The following is a 5,987-nucleotide window of genomic DNA, read 5'->3' on the forward strand; positions in this document are numbered from 1 at the left end:
TTGGAAAAGTCCTTCGGCGGGACTCGATGACGTAGCATCCTTGAAATAGTGGCTCTGGAGCAGCCTTCCTCGACATTAAGAAACACCCTCGGTATATCTCAGCTGTCGGTCGCAGGTCCTCCCACTGTTACTTTGTTTTTTGTTTTTTTAGCCTTAATGGAAATTCCAGGCTGTATGTGAAGTTTGTCCCCGGGAACCAAGAATGCGTGGATTACTCACACGCCCACACAAACACCCACACACACACACACACACACACACACACACACACACACACACACACACACACACACACACACACACACACACACACACACACACACACACACACACACACTCTAGATGTGTGTGTGTCCCCCTTATCTGCCCATCCCCCCACATGGATCACACCTGGCACACGCGATACATGTTCAGTGTCTATTCTTTGTATATTTACTGCAGTTGTTCACGTATACCAGCAGTCTGATACAATATGTACAGTTTGAAAGGGTGTTAAATGAAATGTGGTTATGATTAATGGTTTTTGTGTTAATGTAATAGCAGTTTAAACAGGACCGGTCCAATTTGACCGCGAACACCAAAGTAAGGGGGGGGACACGAAGACAATAGGAGGGTTAAACATGAATGCATTGGTAGCCTACTTTTACCCAAGCATCTGAGAGTACCTCTTCCACCTCTGGTTTTACTCGTGTTTTTCGATCCAGCGTCGTCGTAGTTTCTGCTCAGCAGCTCTGCTATATTCTACTCAAAGCACAAAGTGAGTGCTGCAATAATTTCCAGATTTAAACACCCGTCCTATACTGCCAGTCCTCTGCGTGCAGACCTCCAGAGACATGTCCTGGTTGGTAGAGTTTTGCTTCCACAGGATGACTTGTTGTCCATCTCTCCAGAATATATATCGATCGATGGCACAGTTTGTATCCACTCTTTCTTTGAGATGCAGAAACACCACCTCTGTTTGTTTCCTCTCTCTGTCTCTCTGTAGCTCTTATACATATGCTGAAATGAAATATACTCTGTTGTTAGTGGTGAATGATGTCTTGTGATTCTCTCTCTCTCTCTCTCTCTCTCTCTCTACGCCTTTGGATAGTGCTGTGTTTATTGTGTATGATGTATTCATATTAGTATTATTGATAATGATAAGTCAGAGAAAAAAAAAATATCCAAGACTCCAGAATTCTACTGTATTCTTATTATATGGGATCCATGTGAAACAAAATGAAATAAACTTGAAATTATTCTGTTGAAGGTTAAATCGTGTCCTTCTGTTCAAAGGCTGCGGTCTGCTTCTTGTTGGGTTTCGTATCATTACCAGAAAAAACACTTTCGATCTGCAGAAAAAAACCAACCTGCTGATTTAGTTTAGAATTGAAAAAATCTCAAATTGCAGCCTTACTAAAGTTATGTTTAAAAATGATTATTAATCAGTTTTAAAAACAATTTGTAGAATTATTATTATTATTATTATTATTATAAATGTATGTATTTATTTTTGCCTAAAATAGTACAGCCAAAGTAAATGTACTTTAACATCACTGGGTCTTAATGAGGACTCTGCAAAGCGCCCCCTGGTGGTCGGGGAGGGTATCACTAGAAGAGTTTTCCTCACTTATTTAGTTAAATCTGATAATTATAACACCATTTTACATAATAATAAAAAATGCATTGTATACATAATATAGGTTCCAAACAGGTTATCGTTGATAGGTATTTTAAATTAGTACATTTGGATAGATTTCAACAACAACAAAAGCACTAGTTATACAAAGATTGCAAAACAACACACACAAAGGCAAAATCAAACATTACATGTTACATGTTACTTGTTAGACGCTTTTATCCATAGCGATTTACATACTCAATACTGTGGGCAATCCCCACAGGAGCAATTTGGAGTGAAGTGTCTCAGGGACACAACGACATGCTGACTGCAGTGGGGTTTGAACCTGAGACCCCCTGATCCGAACACCAAGGCACAAGTCCACTGCGCCACACGCCTCCAAACCTTGAAAACGTTTTTTTAAAGGATTGTTAGGGATAATAGCCCAGTTTCATAACACATATATGTATGTACAATTATTAATAGGTAGTGGTGGTCTAATGGATAGTGAGGTGGGCTGAAGATCGGAAGGCTGTGAGTTCAAATCCCGCCAGGAACACCACCACTAGTGTGTACTTGAGTAAGGCACTTAGCCCTTAGTTACTCCAGGGAGAATGTCCCTGTAAGAATAATTGTAAATCCGCTTTGATAAAAGCATCAGCTAAATGTAATAGTATACTTATATAAAAAATATATGAATGGGAGTTACAAAATAATAAATATCTACGTTTTTACAAAATCAACAAGTAGAATAACATAATAGAATATATACATAATGTGTGCTCGGTTTGGTTTTTGTTACTCATTTTAATCTTAATACATACATTGCATTTTATTATTTATTGTAATATGGTATTAATCTATTCTTGTATTTTGTTTATCCTGTATATTTATTCCTGTATTTAGTTTTACTCCATGTCATGTTCTGTACCTCCATATCTATGTGCTCGTTGTGCGCATAAAGGTAACAATTGCCTCCAACTCACAGCAAGAGATAATAGAAATATAAAATAATATAATTCGTTTTAACCCACATTGGTGGTCCACAGAGTCTAATGCAATCTTGTCTTCTGATATGCTGATGTTTATATCTGAGAGAAACAATGTCTCACCACCTTTCTTAGATAAGTAGACTGACCATAGACTGAAAACAATACACAGTACCATTTAAAAGACAACATCAATAAAAGCTCAACTTGCGTATTTTTATGTTTTATTACGTCCTATGATAGATACAAATCCTAATAATGTTCTTAAATATGTCTAGGCGGCCCAATAGTTGTATACTATACATTATGAACTTAATTTCAGCCACATGTTAACGGTACGGTAAAGATGCCACAGTTATATTTCCGAAGGAGCACTGAAGCATCACTCCAGTCACGCGTCCCCCCCCTTCTTGGTGGTGCAGCGCCGGTGCCCACACCCACCCACCACACACACACACCCACCCACCACACACCAAACACAACCCCACAACACACGCACGCACACACACACACACACAACAACACACACACACACCACAACACACACACACACACACACAAACACACACACACTCCTTGATCGAGGTGAAAGCCAACGCCCTCTGTCAGCTCCTCTACCTCCTCGCTCCCTCCACAAACACTCTCAACACAACGCACCTGAGAGAAAGCAGCGTTTCTACGGAGTGGTGTGGTCATGATGAATACTTCCAGAGATTTATAGCCTCAGGAGAAGTTGAAATCATTCGGAAAAAACTCCCTCACGTAGGAACTTTTCTCCTGTTGCTACGAATAATTTCTTATTCTACGCGCCGTCGGTTTTCTGGCATAAAGTAAACACGAACTACACACTCGCGTTTTGATACTTTACCAATGGAGATACCGACGCAGCCAGCCACCGGGCCGACTGCCTGCAGAACTGAAGGTACGTGAACACAAAGAAGCGGAGTGATCCTCGCGCTGCAGCGCAAATGTAAGTCCCCCTGACGCCAGGCCGGGACACTGGACTTAAAACCCCACACGCACACCAGACAATTTAAATCCAGCACCGGACACTTTTTTTACGTTGCTGATGGACAGTCCTTGCACAATGTAATTTTTAAAGATATTGAAGTGATGTTATTTTAGTATAATATTGATTTTTGTGCTTATTTAGGTCATAATAATGTGCTATATGTATAAATGGTTCTTGATGGTATATAGAGGTATCACTAAATATTTGCATACATATTTTTTTTATATAAATTGATTTTGTATTCCGGGGTTTGTGGAAGCGTTATTTCGATCTCTCTCCTTGTATCTATCACAAACTGGAAATTGACAAGGGGGGGAGCCTGCAGCGAGCCGTTAGTGGGAAAGTGAATACTGCTGAATACACAACCCCTAACCTTACAGCAGCTTTTTCATTTCTAGGTATACCTCAACATGGAAATTATGACAGTGAAATGGCATGAATGATGAATATGTAGTTGTCGCTGCCACGTGTTTTCATAGATCATATTCAATAAATCTATAAAATCAATTTGAATTCCAATTTCCATCTGACAAGTAACAACTCAAACATCTCGTGGCATTAAAGTTTCCAAACACTTCCANATGTGTTCGGCTGACATTTCTCGAGGGGGTGTAACTGCAAAGACTTTCACCACTTCAGGATTACTCCACCACTTTAAATCAAAACACCCAGACAAATATGCGGAGTATGATCAACGTAACCCTGTTATCTGACATTCGGTGATATTTTTTCGGTGCTTCGAAAGGGCCTTTTTAACCATTTTCGGCCGGTAATTTTCGGTGGCCGAACATTCGGTGCATCCCTATTATTTTGCAAACAAGACAAGATCAGTTATCTAAATTACATTCGTTTCAAAATCAAACATTAAAAGAAACGTTATATCTATTTTTAAATGTTACTAACAACTGCAAAAGGAACGAAAGGACATTTAAAAGTGTGAATATATTTGTATAATTTGATGAAACTGAAACCATTTTGAATCGAAATGTTCCTGTTCTCCACAAATATATAAATAAGTATATTCAGAAAGTTTTCCAATCGTTAACAGGAGATTATAAAATCACTGTTATTTTTTAGAATTCCGATTAAGTTAGTTGCCTTGGTTTCTGTCTATTTATCTATGATCTCCTTTTTTCCATACAGAAGACAGAGTTTAAACCTCTGCCAGGATTGAAGAGGACTGTGTGCAGAATGGAGGCGTGGATCAGAGAGGACGACGGACAGTGAAAATGAAGAGGTCTCAGTTTAATGCCGCTGTACGCTGTGGACGGTACTGAACATCTGTGCCTGCACATCAACCTTTACTCCAACCTCAATAGAGTGGTGCAGGAATGAGTCCTGACACCCAGAAATTAGTTAGCATTTTAGCACTCCCTGTTCCCTCGTCGCAAAGTCTCAAGGTTTTTTCTTTTTGTATGTGTTTTTATTAGAAGCCTGAAATAAGGTCTGTGGTTAACACAAGCTGAAGAGATTTTAAAGAGGCCCTATTATGCTTTTAGGGGGTCTTCCCTTTCCTGGAGATTCTCATCCACACACTCCCCCCCTGAAACGCTTCCGTTGGACTCCTTTGTTTACTTCAGGAACATTATGACATCACTATGTAACACTGACGATCCTATTGGCTAGCGCTCAGACTCATTGTACGTGATAGACTAAGTGGCGGGATATCTCTAAGCGGCTGACCAATCACAACAGAGTCAGCCAGCTAACCAATCAGAGCAGACTTGGCTCTGGTTTCAGACAGAGGGTGAAAAGAGGTGCTGCAGCACAGGCAGTATGAGAACAATAAAGAGCTTTTTGAACATTAAAGCATGGAGACATGTCCCAGTGGAGACACAAAATAAGAACCTAAGAATTGGGCCCCTTTAAAGTTTTGTTGTACGACATAAAATACGTCAGTTAATAGCCACTGGTGAATTAAAAAACATGGTTGCTAATAAGTGTCTAAATGAGACTTAGCCTTAGCCGCCCTTAGCTTAGCGGTGGTGATGAGAAGTCATGTGACCGTGCTGTAGTTCCTCTATAACCTTTTTACTTCTGGGGATTGCGTTTAAGTTTCATCTATTAAAAAAAGGAGTGTCAATATTTGGAGTTTATCCTGCTGAACAAAACATGTAAGAATACTTTCTGCAATATTCCTAAATCCAATGGAAAAATCCCTTTGAGTCGAGGGAACCAGGGAGACGATGCCTTCAGGGTCGGACTACAAAAATACGTCTTCACTGCACCACTCTATGTACCTCTGATTAAGAAAGGGAAACTGTACATAATAGGCAATGGTTGTTTAATACACATGTCTACTGTTAATGGACTGCTGTAGTAGTTTTACACATGGATGGGTAGTTTAGGTGTAACATCGTAATTCAGTGTTTCCAGTGGTTTGCCA

Source organism: Notothenia coriiceps, unplaced genomic scaffold (genome assembly GCF_000735185.1).
Source record: "Notothenia coriiceps isolate Sejong01 unplaced genomic scaffold, NC01 NC01_scaffold00037250, whole genome shotgun sequence".
Lineage (NCBI taxonomy): Eukaryota > Metazoa > Chordata > Actinopteri > Perciformes > Nototheniidae > Notothenia > Notothenia coriiceps.